Below are 15,572 nucleotides of genomic sequence, written 5' to 3'. Positions count from 1 at the left end.
CGATAGGCCGCCATTTTCGGATCCTTGGCGTCAAAGTCTCCATTTATTTGGGATATTGTGAGGTTTGAATCCCCACGCACCTCCAGGCATTGAATGCCCATGGAGACTGCCATCCAAAGACCATGCAACAGAGCTTCGTATTCGGCTGCATTGTTGGAGTTTGTATACAATATTTGTAATACATACTGAACGGTATCTCCGGTTGGGGACGTCAGGACGACGCCAGCCCCTAGACCAGCCAGCATTTTAGAACCGTCGAAGTGCATGATCCAATTGGAGTATGTGCCGTACTCTTTAGGGAGTTCGGCCTCCGTCCATTCAGCGACGAAGTCGGCCAATACTTGTGACTTAATGGCTCATCGAGGTTTGTATGTTATGTCGAATGGGATGAGCTCAATGGCCCATTTGGCAGTCCTGCCCGTAGCGTCGCGGTTGTTTATAATATCATTCAGTGGCACTTCCGAGGCTACTGTAATCGAACACTCTTGAAAGTAGTGTTGCAGCTTCCGTGATGCCATGAATACCACATATGCTATCTTTTGGTAATGCGGGCACCGTGATTTGCATGGAGTGAGGACAGTGGATACATAGTATACCGGCTTCTGAAGAGGGAATTTATGTCTGTCCACTTCTTGTTCGACAACGAGCGCCGCGCTTACAACTTGATGAGTTGCCGCAATGTACAACAACATTGGTTCGCCGATGTTTGGCGCGGCCAGGATTGGGTTGGTTGCCAAGATGGCCTTTATTTCTTCCAATCCGGCTGTGGCCGCATCCGTCCATTCAAAGTGTTGGCTGCACCGAAGGAGGCGACAAAGGGGTAAAGCCTTTTCTCCTAAGCGGGAGATAAAGCGGCTTAGAGCCGCCACACATCCAGTTAACTTCTGGATTTGTTGGAGGTCTGTTGGGGTAGCCAACTGTGACAAAGCTCGGATTTTGGCCGGATTAGCTTCAATACCTCTACCGGAGACAATGAAACCCAGGAGCTTTCCGGCTGGTACGCCGAAAATGCATTTTTCCGGATTGAGCTTGATGTCGTATGTTCGGAGGTTGTCGAATGTGAGCCTCAAGTCGTCTATCAAAGAGTCGACGTGTTTGGTTTTGACGACCACATCGTCTACGTATGCCTCTACTGTTTTGCCGATTTGTTTCTCCAAACATGTCTGAATCATGCGCTGATATGTTGCGCCGGTGTTTTTGAGCCCAAAAGGCATTGTGTTAAAACAGAAGGGACCGTATGGTGTGATGAATGCCGTTGCGGCTTGGTCGGACTCCGCCATCTTGATTTGGTGGTAACCGGAGTATGCGTCGAGGAAACACAATGACTCATGTCCTGAGGTAGCATCAATGATTTGATCGATGCGTGGGAGGGGTAAGGGATCCATTGGGCAAGCTTTATTGAGGTCTTTGAAATCGACACAAAGGCGCCAGGATTTGTCCTTCTTTGGTACCATCACTAGGTTTGCTAGCCAGTCCGGGTGTTTTATTTCTCTGATGAATACGGCCTCCAATAGCTTGGCTAGTTCCTCTCCCATGGCCTCTCTCTTAGGTTCAGAGAAACGCCGAAGAGCTTGCTTGACCGGCTTGAATCCCTTTAGGATATTGAGGCTATGCTCGGCCAGCCTGCGTGGGATTCCTGGCATGTCTGAGGGATGCCAGGCGAATATGTCCCAGTTCTCGCACAGGAACTCTCGTAGTGCGGCGTCCACATCGGGGTTTAACTGTGCCCCGATGGAGGCTGTTTTTGTAGGGTCCGTTGGGTGGACTTGGAATTTGACTATTTCATCCGCTGGTTTAAAAGAGGTGGACTTGGATCTCTTGTCGAGTATCATGTCGTCCCTGTCCACTGTGGAGCGTAGCGTGGTTAATTCCTCGACCGAGAGGGCTTCGGATAATGCTTCAAGGGCCAATGCAGCTATTTTGTTTTCGGCACGGAGTGCTATGTCCGGATCGCTGGCGAGAGTGATAATTCTGCTGGGCCCGGGAATTTTGAGCTTCATGTACCCGTAATGGGGTATGGCTTGGAAGATTTTGAACGCCTCCCGTCCTAAAAGAGCGTGATAACCACTGCTGAACGGGGCCACTTGGAATGTAATTTCTTCGGACCTGTAATTATCCGGCGTGCTGAATACCACATCTAGTGTGATCTTCCCAGCACAACGTGCTTCCCGACTGGGGATGATTCCTCTAAAGGTTGTGCTACTTTGCTCAATGCGGTTCCAGTCTATTTCCATCTTTTGAAGAGTTTCCTCATAGATGAGGTTTAATCCGCTGCCGCCGTCCATGAGTACTTTGGTGAGTCAAAAGTCATCCACGATTGGACTGAGGACCAGTGCGGCTGGTGCTCGGGCTGTTCGGAATTTAGGTTCGTCACTGGCATTGAAGGTAATAGTCGTGTCACTCCATGGATTTATTGCTGCTACGTGGCAGATTTCGGTCATGCTACGGAGTGTTCGCTTGCGCCTATTATTTGACGCGAAGGTCTCAAAGACTGTTAACACCGTATTGTTATCCAGGGGATGGTGCTCTGTGGTATTTGGGAGAAGAAGATCCTCACCACTTTTCGCCACCTACCGGAGTATCCAACATGCTCTAAGGCTGTGCGTTGGTATTGTATCCGCTGTACTATGAATTTTTCAAGGTCCGTTGAGCCATCCCTCCAGTACGGTTCCATGCCCTGTAGAGGGTTTTTGCTTTTTGGTAGTTGACCCGGTGTATTGTGATAATGCACCCTTTTATTTCGGACTGGGTTTGTGTTCAAGGCCGAATTATCCCAAAAATTTGTTTCGGTTTTCCAGGCACTTTCCATCGCATAGTACTTTCATACTATGGACGCCAAGTTAGCGAAGCGTGTTATCTCACGACGATTTATGGCGTTAAGGATTCCCTTGTCCATGCAATTATTGCAGAAAAATAGGATTGCGTCTTCCTCGCGACAGTCCTTAACCTTGTTCATCGCAAGGAGGAATCTGGCCCAATAGTGATGTACTGTTTCCTGGGGCTCTTGCATGATGTGGGAAAGATCGTTATGTTTGGGTTGGTGGGTGGAATTGAATCCGAACCTTACCCGATCTGGGATCCAGGGGCCGAGGAGTTTCCAATTTTGGAAGTTCCGGTTCCGGGGTGTTACCCGATAATCCTGGCCCGCTGCCTGACTCTAAGTTCAGGGATTGGATGTTGTCCTCCCGTGAACGGGCGTCTGGCTCGGAGAGCTCGGGAATCCAGACATAGTTGGTCCTCAAGATAGAGGAAAGGTCGCCGCATTGTTCCTCCACCACTGAAATATGATGGGTGACCAGTGGAGAGTTAATCTCCCTTTGATCGGGTTTAAGCCCAATCCGATCATAGTCCGTATCGACTCCCAAGGCGGCGATGCGATCCAAGAGCTCGTTTAAGGAGGTGAGCTCCATTGGATCCATCTGTTCGGCGAGTGCCGATTTGACGTGGAGGCTGTTTTTGATGACCCGAGAAGTCATCGTCGGCGCGACAACCGAACAGGCGGTCATGATGAAACCGCCTAGCCAGAGAGTTTGACCGATAGTCAAAGCTCCCCCAACAGTAGTACCGTCTTTAAATACAAGACGAGACATCCTTCCTTCTGGCGACGGCACAGAGGAACTCTCAATGAAAGCACCAATGTCGGTGTCAAAACCGGCAGATCTCGGGTAGGGGGTCCCGAACTGTGCGTCTAAGGCGGATGGTAACATGAGGCAGGGAACACGATGTTTTACCCAGGTTTGGGACCTCTTAATGGAGGTAAAACCCTATGTCTTGCTTGATTAATATTGATGATATGGGTAGTACAAGAGTAGATCTACCACGAGACACGAGATCACAGAGGGTAAACCCTAGAAGCTAGCCTATGGTATGATTGTAGTTGTCCTACGGACTAAAACCCCCCGGTTTATATAGACACCGGAGGGGGCTAGGGTTACACAAGGTCGGTTACAAAGGAGGAGATATACATATCCGTATTGTCTAGATTGCCTTCCACGCCAAGTAGAGTCCCATCCGGATATGAGACGAAGTCTTCAATCTTGTATCTTCATAGTCCAAGGATATAGTCCGGCTATCTGGAGACCCCCTAATCCAGGACTCCCTCAGTAGACCTTGGGGTGGTCTCCAAACCCTCACAAACTTTTCCGAGGGTAATCACATTGGTCGATTCCTCTCCAAAGACTCCTACCGCCTAGGAGTCTGCAACCTCCAAGAGTAACAAGAACGATGGGGAAAAGCTCAAGACTTGCTCAAATCACGAATTCCTATGGTGCAAAGAAGGGGAAGGAGTGGATCTATCACTTGGTCGGACAACTTCTCTCAAATGCTCTGAAATCCCTTAGGGATCTAAGATTTGGTGTGGAAGAGTGAGAGAGAGTGAAATGTGTTCTAGGGTTTGCTCAAAAGTGAATGGTCAACCCTCTCCCGCGGGGGAAGAGGGCTATATGTAGTGTGAGAGCAAATATGGCCGTTGTAGTGCAAATGACACGGTAGGCCGGACATCCAGGATAGGGGTCGGACATCTGGCCTAGTGTAGCACTACCACCGTAAAGCAGAAACCAGAGGATGAAGCAGAGGGGCCAGATATCCAGGGCAAAGCCCGGACATCTGACGACACAGGAAAGCCCGGACATCCGGCACGTGGCCGGACATTCGGCAAGTTCACCTATTCGAACAGCCCCGTGGATAGCACAAGCTAGACATCCGGCAAGGAAGCCCGGAAATCCGGGGTGCATGGAGAGCCTGAACATCCGGCATGGAGGGTCGGACATCCAGAAGACAGCACAAGCACAAAGTGTTTTTTGGATAGCTGAGTTCGGATATCCGGCGCGCGGGCCGGATATCCGGCGTTTGGCCCAGTAGGCCCAGAGACAGAATAGTCCAGAGAAAATAGTGATAGATCTAAAGAATTTTGGGAAGGAGTTTTGTGGCAAGAGCAAGTCTTCTACTAACCCTATCGATCCCCTCTTAATAGTGCGGGATCCTATACTCAAGAAAACAAATATGTAATCATTTTGATACTTTTTCCTTGAGTAAAATCCACTTTGTATGCTCACGATCCACACACTTTTGATGAACCGGGGACTAACACCATGAGATTCACTTGACGAACATAGTTAGTGCCCTACATGTATATTGTCATCAACATCAAAACATGATGTAAGGGCATGATTGCACTTTCATCATCGCAAACAGTTAATTGAACTGAACCATATGCCCTGCATTGCACACGCAACTAAAATCTGAACCGTGTTTGATGGCTCTGCCATCGCAAACATTTTGCACCTTTTTTGACGATTCTTTTACACCACTGTTTGCGATTATTGCATCGCACACAGTTTAGTCAAAGGGTCTCTGATCGTAGTGCCACATTAGCAGCAACCTGCAGTAGTGATGGACTGTTAAGAGGCCAAAATTCGGGTCGTACTATAAATGGCCCAACTCCTATATGGGCCGTTAACATGCTCAAAGACACACCGTGCTGGAAATTACCCAACACTTGAATGGGTCGCTAAAAGGCCGAAAGACGTATGCCCTGGAAATTTGCCCATCTCTAGAATGGGCTAATAAAAGGCAAAAATAACCTCGGGCCGCTATTGAGCCCAAATATATAGTGGGCTATTAACGGGCTTGAACTGACGATGGGTGCTACTCGTGAGCTGCGTTGGGATTTCCTCGAAGAGGGGTGGATGATGCAGTACAATAGAGATAAGTGATACATCTCCAATGTATTTATAATTTTTTATTGTTCCATGCTATTAAAGTATCAACCTTGGATGTTTTATATTCACTAGTAAATGTGTACATGCAATGCACGTTAATTTTGAAGTATATTAAGTGCATGTAGATATTAAGAAGGATATTATTTGCATGTGATTAACACTATATTTGGCATGAAATTAATTGCACGCTAACATGTTGAGCGCTCAACATTGAAGTAGTCTAGGTCATTGGATTGACATGATTTGATGGCCGAGATTAATTGGATCTGCCCCTTTGGGCCTTTTTATATTGGTATAGATTTACTAGCAACTTTATATCATTTTTTGGGACTAACGTATTGACATAGTACCCACTGCCAGTTGTTGTTTTTTGCTTATTTTTTTACTTCGCAGAATATCAATACCAAATGAAGTCCAAATGGCACGAAACTTTTTGGAGATTTTTTCTAGCCAGAAGACACCAGGGAGCCAAAGGAGTACACGAGAGGAGGCCCGTGGGCCCACTAGGCACTAGGGCGCGCCAGTGGCCTCCGGCGTGCCCTGGTGGGTATTGGAGCCCACGGGAACCTTATGGACCTACCTCCGCCTCTATAAATACTCTAAAATCTCCAAAAGCCTAGGGGAGTCGACAAAACACTTTTCGAGCTGCCGCAAGTTTCAGAACCACGAGATCCAATCTAGAGGCCTTTTCCGGCACTTTGCTAGAGGGGGCAATGATCACGGAGGGGTTCTTCATCATCCTTGCTGCCCCTTCGACAATGCATGAGTAATTCACCATAGACCTACGGGTCTATAGTTAGTAGCTAGATGACTTCTTCTCTCCTTTTGATCATCAATACAATGTTCTCCTCGATGTTCTTGGAGATCTATTTGATGTAATGACCTTTTGCGGTGTGTTTGTTGGGATCCGATGAATTGTGAGTTTATGATCAGATCTACCCATGAATATTATTGAGTCTTTGTTGAAATCTTTTATGCATGATTGCTATAGCTTCGTATTTCTTCTCCGAAATTTTGGTTTGGTTTGGCCAACTAGATTGATTTTTCTTGCCATGGGAAGAGGTGCTTGTCGTGGGAACGGATCTGGCAGTAGAGATGGGGGGTATGTAGGAGAGGGTAGTGTCCTAGATACGGTGAAGTTGTACACTCAGATTTACGAGTTCTGGCCCCTCTCGGAGGAGGTAAAAGCCCTACGTCTCAGTGCTGCGGGAGCTCTGTTGATTGGAGTGTGAGTTACAGGGGGTGCGAACCCTTGTGCAAGAGGGGAGGGGTGGCTTATATAGAGTGCACCGACCCCTCCCTGCCCTCACTTACACCAGGGTTCAATGAGAATTAAGTCACATATGTTACTGGTAACACCCGTATTAAATGGTCTTTATGACGACAGAGTGAACGCCTGAGCGTTGCCATCCGAGGGGTGGCTCTAGGTCTTCCGTACTCTGAGTGAATCTATATCTTCCGAGTGAATAACAACGATCAAGTGGGATTGGGATATCCGAGTGAGATCTTCTGTCGAGTGTATTGCACTGTGTGAGGATTTCAGTTGGAATCTTCTGTTTAACTTTATGGATCTTGGCTGCTTGTGTGGTGTCCTTGGGTAGGGTATTCAGGTTAGGACTAGGACTCTACCCTAGGGACGTGTCATCGTCATTAGCCCCCGAATGGATTGAGGACCGAGTGATGAAGGGTTGGAGTTGGTTTCGACTTGATTTAATGTCCCGGAGACACTTCTTCAAGGGCCCGAATGTATGCACGCATTTTAACCCTTCGTCAGTCGCCTTAATCGATTATGGCTTCTTGATCTTCCTAGTGAAGTAAGGAACATATCGCCGAGCAGATTGGATTTACATATCTCCGATGTGATCGAGTACTTTGTGGGGCCCGGATTTCACGGGATTTGAAATTTTGGAGAAGCGCGCGGGTCGGGACGTGGTGGGGTAAGCGGGGCAGGTGGATAGGGACTCCTCGATCCTCACGCCACCTTTTTCGCCACATATCGAGCCTGCGCCGGTTGCGGGATGTGGTAGGATCGCACGGGCCCACAAGTCAGCCACTCGGATGTGTGGCCATATAAGGCGCTGCTGCCGGTGCGTGGAATAGTGCTCGCCATTCTCTACCTTTTCCTCCGCTTCTTTGCCTCGCCCTCTCCGGCACTGCGCCCTTCTGCCCACTCCTCTCGAGCTCCACACCAATGGCGAAGGACAAGACTGCGGCTCTGGAGCGCGCAAAGAAGTTGACGGCTAAGGGCAAGAGGGCGGCGAAGGGGTCGACCTCCGGTCTGCTCTGCCGCCTGGTCAGATCCAGGAGGATTGAATCCGCACCTCCGTCACAGAGGAGGATCTAGAGAATCTCGTCGCCGATGGCATGATTGCGGAGGGTTCTTGGAGGTTGCCGGAGGGGGAGATCGAGCCCGAGCCGCGCGAGAGAGAGCGCGTTCTCCTCATGACACACGTCGAGCAAGGTTTCTCTTTGCCCCCTCACCCGTTCTTATGAGGTTTCTTGAACTTCTTTGGTGCTCAGATCCATCACTTTCCTCCCAACACCATCTCTTATCTTGCTGCATTCGTTTCGATGTGCGGAAACTTCCTAGGATGCCACCCACACTGGGGATTGTTTAAGCACATCTTGACTTGCTGATCTCAGTCGGTGACGAAAGCTAATCCAACTGATGAGAGGACGCATGTGATCCAAATGTGTGTGTGTGTGGGGGGGGGTTAGGAATCTAGATGAGAGGTAGGAGCTCTTTTCCTCCTATGACCTTTCATGAATTGGTTAGGGGGTGGCAGTCGAGTTGGTTTTACTACAAGGATGTCCCGACTCCTGGTCAGTCGACTGGCCTTCCCCCTTTCTCTCTGGAGAGACTCCGCACCCCTCGTTCATTGACTGTATCCGGGGAGGAGAAGGGTGAGGTAGCTATTTTGGTCGATGTGGTCGTTGCGTTGGTCCAGGGTGGAGTGACAGGCATGGATCTGTTGGACGTGTTCTCAGTTGATGCATCTAACCCTTGCAAGCTCGCGACCACCCCATGTGGATGTACTCGGGCTTAGAAGACACCGCTCGGACCCACCCGGAGGAGGTCAGTGAGGAGACGGTGGCCCAGTGGCTTCAGAGCATTACGGGAAACAAGGACAACCCGCACGGAGCCAAGTGGATCTTGCCATTCAATGCCGAGAATGCTCTAGGAGAGGTCAGACGCGATTTGTCGAGTGTTTATGTATTGTATTCTCCAATATGCAGTTATTCTAGAATTTGACTGAATTCCGTAATCTGTGCCTTATAGGTTTTCACTAAGATGTACTCACCCATGCTAAATGGCAAGCAGCACCTCGAAGGAGCAGAGAGCGAGGGCGGAAGCACCGACATTGAATTGCTGATGACAGGGACGACGATATCGACGACAGCGAGGAGGTCGAGTCACCACCATGCTCCGAGCGACGCTCCAAGCAATCACAAGATCCTGCGGGCAGCCATGGCAAGGCGGCGGCGTCGAGTGCAAGGATTCCTAAGCGCACTCAGACGTCAACTCCAGAGCCAGCAGAGAATACCGCAAAGCAAGCCAAAGTCGCTCCGTCCAAACCTCAGAAGGCTTTGCCCAGGATCAAAGTGGTTGTGCCCGTTGCTTCAGCGTAAGTGTTTCTTTTACTTTTCCTTCATTGCTGCTATGGAACTTCTTGTTTGTCTGACTGAATGGAATTTTGGACCTCCAGGGCCGCTACTTCAGGGAAGTCCCACATGGAGATCGAAGATGAGCAGGCTGATGTAGATACCACAGACATGGCCACTTCTCGAGCAGGTAGGATACTACAGACATGCTCACACTTTATCACTTATTTTGGTGGTCGACTGGAATCTCACTGTCGAGTGTTTGTAGTACCAACAGATGTAATCCAGCTTCTAGACGATGATGAGCCTCCAAGGAGTGCAGGGGGAAGAGGCAGAGCCTCGACCATCTCGCAGGGCCCGAGCAAGAGAACACCTTTGAGTCGGACATCTCACCCGCCAACTGAACCTGTCATTCAAGAACTTGGTGGATCGTCCCGAACTGGTGTTTCCTTTGTTGTCCCATTGTCGATTGCTCAGCCTCCAGTGACGGCCACTCAAACAACCGGTCCGACTGGGCAACCTCAAATGCCGACTCCTCCAGCTTCATCATCAACTCCCGTGTTGACTGGATTCAATCTTCATCACATCCCAGAGGACCAAACTGGAGCTGCCAAGGAGGCCATGATATAAGCATGCCTGATGATGGAGAGGCTGAAGGTGGTGTATGAGAATAGCAAGGCTGCTTACGACACCAGTTCTGCCCTTCATACCAACGCCCGAGTAAGTACGATTGTAAGTTGATTTCCGATTGGATCATTGCTCGTTCTGTTGGGGTATGCTGCCTGAAAACTGCTGCTTTATTATTCGTAAGATGTCCGTGGATGAGCATTTTGGAACCTTTAATGTGCATCTATCATGGGTCTATGCCTTGAATCTGTACACCCATTGGGTGTTTTCTTTTTCTGTGCAGTTCTTCCACTCGAGTCAGTCAGGTTGTGTCGAGTGGGTACCTGGTCCAGTGCGGGCACGCTAAGTGCACCAACTGGGTGTAGTCCCCGAGACCGCTATCGACTGCGGGCAGTTGGCGGGGGTCTGAGAACAAGGGATTTTTTGGGGGAGGGGGGACGGGGCGAACAGGCCGTGCCAAGTAGGAGATCGAACCAGTGGGGGCATGCTGAGTGCACCCACTGGGTGTAGTCCCCGAGATCGCCGTCGAATATTTGATTCGGTGGTGGTCTTAGAACTTCTCTGATAATCAGCAATCTGAATTTGCTCTTCCCCACTCAGAAGTGAAGGATCTTTGTTTTCGTCAACTGAATTGTCCTTTTGTTGATCGCAGAAATCTTGTGAACTTGGGACTCAGTATGCTGCTTTGGAGAAGGAGAAGATCCAACTCCAACTTGATTTGGAGCTTGCCAAGAAGAATCTGAAGAAAGCAGGATGAAGTGAAGACCATGGGAGGTAATGTCTTTTTGACTGTATGTTTTACCGTTTCTTCTTTTTCATCCTTTGAACCGAGTGAATCCACTCGAACAGATATGCGTAGTGAAAACCGTCAACTCCAAGCATGACTGAAGAATGTTATTTCTTTACAAACCATGAAGCAGGCATTGGAGAATAAGGACACTGATCTTGTGGGGGTGCATAAGGTGGCACGTGAGAAGACTGAATTAGCTGAGAGAAAGCAACTTCAGTCGGGAAACTTGAAGAGGAAAATGCCCATCTGAAGACTATTGTCGATAAGGTGAAGAAAGAAGCTGCACAACTGAAAGTAGAGAAAGTGGCCCTGGCTGACAAGGTGGATGAGCTCACTCAGATGAGAGACGAGCTAGAGGTTTACTTGGGAGGTATTGCCAAGAAGTTGTACATCAAGCTTGAAGGTATATTTCTTCACTCGAGTGAATTCAGAAAACTTTTCACATAATTCTACTGGCGACTCATCCTTTTCTCTCTTGCGCAGTGTTCTATCAGGATTTTGAGCAGGGGACCGAACGGATTGAACCAGGCTTGGACCCCACCAAGTCACTCATCAAAGATGACGCCGTGATGAATGTAATGCGACTTGAAGCTCGTCTTGACCGTGTCTTGGGGTACATTGCTCGACTGAAGGTTGCGCTGTCAAAGATAGACCAAGAGCTGTGACCGAAGGACATACTTCAGAATGACCTCGAGTCGCTGATGTCCCGGCTCAATGAAATTCCTAATCGAGTGTAGGCATGGAAGAAATTAGCTGCCCACTGCAGAGCTGATGTAGCTCTTTCACTCGTCAGAGTCCATTGCAAGGATGCTAAGGAAGAAAAACTGAAGGCTCTCCAAGTGGCGAACACGAAGAAGCTCCAGTTCCAATTATTCACGGAGACCTTCATTGAAGTAGCCACTTTCATAGCTGATGGTATCGACTTGGACACTTTTGTCGAGCTAGCGAGTCCTCCTCCCACCGAGTGAAGGAAAAACTTTAATGATTCGACCTTATTTGCCTCGGAATGCCGAGTGATCGTGTAACCATTAAACTCTTTCTGGCCTGGCGCTTGAGTACTTTTGCTTGCCTTTCTCAAACTTGACAGATTTATCCGAGCTTTGTTGTTTTTATCTGAATATTGCTTTTCTTGCTTTCAAAATGCTTTGCGTGATCGAATTTTTTGACTTAGGCGAAACTAGTTCGTGGCTGAGTCTTCGATTGAGAGGATTGGTCTACACTCGGAATAAACTTTTATCTTAAGCGAGGGCGGGCTCGCGGCTAAGTCTCCGAGTGAGAGGATTGCTCACCACTCGGAGTAGATTTTTAACTTAGGCGAGTACGGGGTCACAGCTAAGCCCCCGAGTTGGAGGATCACTCTCCACTCGGAGTAGATTTGTAAAGGCGAGTATAGGGTCGCAGCTAAGCCCCCCGAGTGGGAGGATCCTCTCCACTCGGAGTAGTTTTTTTAACTTAGGCGAGTACGGGGTCGCAGCTAAGCCCCCGAGTGGGAGGATCACTCTCCACTTGGAGTAGATTTTTAACTTAGGCGAGTACGGGGTCACAGCTAAGCCCCTGAGTGGGAGGATCGCTCTCCACACAGAGTAGATTTGTAACTTAGGCTAGTACGGGGTCTCAGCTAAGCCCCCCGAGTGGGAGGATCGCTCTCCACTCGGAGTAGTTTTTCTAACTTAGGTGAGTACGGGGTCGCAGCTAAGCCCCCGAGTGGGAGGATCGCTCTCTATCGGAGTAGATTTTTAACATAGGTGAGTACGAGGTCGCAACTAAGCCCCTGAGCGGGAGGATCACTCTCCACTCGGAGTAGTTTTTTAACTTAGGCGAGTATGGGGGTCGCAGCTAAGCCCCCGAGTGGGAGGATCGCTCTCCACTCGGAGTAGATTTGTAACTTAGGCGAGTACGGGGTCGCAACTAAGCCCCCTAGTGAGAGGATCGCTCTCCACTCAGAGTAGTTTTTTAACATAGGCGAGTATGGGGTCGCAGCTAACCCCCCGAGTGGGAGGATCGCTCTCCACTCGGAGTAGATTTTTAACTTAGTGGGAGGATCGCTCTCCACTCAGAGTAGTTTTTTTAACTTAGGCGAAAACAGGTTTGCGGCTAAGCCCCCGAGTGGGAGGATCGCTCTCCACCCGGAGTAGTTTTTTTTAACTTAGGTGAGTACAGGGTCGCAGCTAAGCCCCCGAGTGGGAGGATCGCTCTCCACTCGGAATAGTTTTTTAACTTAGGTGAAACCGGTTCGCAGCTAAGCCCCCAAGTGGGAGGATTGCTCTCCACTCGGAGTAGTTTTTTAACTTAGGCGGAAACAGGTTCGCGGCTAAGCCCCCGAATGGGAGGATTGCTCTCCACTCGGAGTAATTTTTTTAACTTAGGCAAAACTGGTTCGCGGCCAAGCCCCTGTGTGAGAGGATTGCTCTCCACTCCAAGTAATTTTTTTAACTTAGGCGAAACTGGTTCACGTCTAAGCCCCCGAGTGGGAGGATTGCTCTCCACTCAGAGTAATTTTTTAACTTAGGCGAAAACATGTTTCGCAGCTAAGTCACCCACTCGGGGATTTGGATGCACGCTTATGCACGAGAAATTATCATGGGACTGCAGGAGTCAAGTCTTGATAAATAATCTAAAAGTACTCTTATTACATCTCGTCGATCTGAGTGTTAAGTATAAAACTGGCGGAGAAGATCGACATTCTAGGCACGCGGCTCATCAATCTTTGCAAAGTTGTAGAGGTGGTAGGCTCCATTGTGCATCACCTTGGTGACGAGGAAATGGCCTTCCCACATGGCCAAGCTTGTGAGGTTGTTGCTAATCCACTCGGAGTACTAGGTCTCCTTCTTGGAATGCTCGACCTCTAATGTTCCTATCATGGAACCGATGAAGATCTTGCTGATAAACAGTCGACCGAACCAGAGCCATCTCTCACTCTTCTTCCAGAAGGTCTAATGTGTCTTGACGCGCTTGCTCTGCTTCAACTTCTGAATAAAGTTCCACTCGAGGTGCATTGTGAAACAGGTCACTCGGCAGTACGGCTTCAGCCCCGTACATCATGAAGAATGTGGTTTGGTTAGTGGATCAGTTGGGAGTCGTCCTCAATCCCCACAAAACAGACGGCAGTTCAGGTACCCAAGCTCCAGCTGTGTGTTCGAGGTCGCGCATGAGTCGAGGCTTCAAGCCTTGGAGGATCAGACCATTCGCTCTTTCGGCCTGACCGTTCGACTGCGGATGTGCAACGGATGCATAATCCACTCAGTGCCCTGGGAGGCGCAATATTCTCTGAACTCTTCCGAATCAATGTTTGAGCCGTTGTCCATGATAATGTTGTGTGGGACCCCATATCGAAATATTATTTCTTTCACAAACTTGATGGTTGTCTTTGAATCCAACTTCTTGATAGGCTTGGCTCCAATCCACTTGGTAAACTTGTCGACTGCCACAAGCAGGTGAGTGAAACCACTTCTGCCTGTCCTGAGCGGCCCAATCATGTCCAATCCCCACACAACAAATGGCCACACAAGTGGAATAGTCTTCAAGGCAGATGCGGGCTTGTGGGACATGTTTGAGTAAAACTAGCAACCTTCACACTTCTCAACGATCTCTTTTGCAACTTCATTGGCGCGTGGCTAGTAGAATCCTGCTTGGTATGCTTTGTCCACGATGGTCCGAGAGGACGCGTGGTGACCACAGGTCCCCGAGTGGATCTCATCCAATATCAGTCGATCCTCTTCTGGAGAGATACATCGCTGAGCTACGCCAGTGACACTTTCTTTGTAGAGCTGTCCACCTATTACTATGAAGGCCTTGGACCTGCAGACGATCTGACGTGCTTCAACTTCATCTTCCAGAAGCTCTTGCCTAAGCAGATATGCAATATACGACACTGTCCAGTCGAGGGTGATTACCAGAATCTCCATAACTAGATCGATAACTGCTGGCACCTCGACTTTAGTTGGATTGGTAGACTTATTGGTTGGGGAGGTTCTTCAGTAAATGGATCTTCTTGTACTGACGGGTTATGGATATGCTTAAGAAACACATTGCTGGGGATAGGCTTCTGTGTGAAACCTATTTTTCCAGGTCATCAGTTGCTTGATTCTTGATTCGGGGTATGTGGTGGAGCTCCAATCCTTCAAACTTCTTTTCCAACTTCCTCACTGCATTGCAGTATCCGGTCATGGCAGGGTTCCTGACATCCCATTCTTTCATCACCTGATTAACCACCAAATCCGAGTCACCGTAGACCATCAGGCAATGGACGCCGAGTGAGATGGCCATACGCAACCCGTAGAGGAGTGCCTCGTACTCAGCTTCATTACTGGAGGAATCAAAGTGAATCTGGAGGACATAACTGAGTTTATCGTCTCTTGGGGACACCAGGACCACTCCATTACCAGAACCATTTAACATCTTAGATCCATCAAAGAACACGGTCCAGTGTTCTGAGTGAACTTGAGTCAGCTGTTGTTGCTCAGTCCACTTGGCCAAGAAATCCGCGATTGCTTGAGACTTGATCACCTTCTTTGCTTTGAACTTGATATCCAAAGGAAGTTCAATTGCCCACTTAGCCACTCAGCCGGTTACATCTCGATTGTTCAAGATTTCAGATAATGGAGCGTCACTGACGACTGAAACCAAGTGGTCTTGGAAATAATTTGCAACTTTCTATGTAGTCAAATAAATTCCACAGACAAGCTTCTGGTAATGCGGATACCTTTGCTTGGATGGAGTCAAGACTTCAGAAATGTAATACACTGGATGTTGAACTTTATAGGCCTTGCCTTCTTCTTCTTGTTCCACTGTGAGCACTGTGCTGACAACTTGACCAGTGGCTGCAATATATA

This window comes from Triticum aestivum, chromosome 2A (genome assembly GCF_018294505.1).
Source record: "Triticum aestivum cultivar Chinese Spring chromosome 2A, IWGSC CS RefSeq v2.1, whole genome shotgun sequence".
Taxonomy (NCBI): Eukaryota; Viridiplantae; Streptophyta; class Magnoliopsida; order Poales; family Poaceae; genus Triticum; species Triticum aestivum.
Note: the sequence above shows the minus strand (reverse complement) of the source record.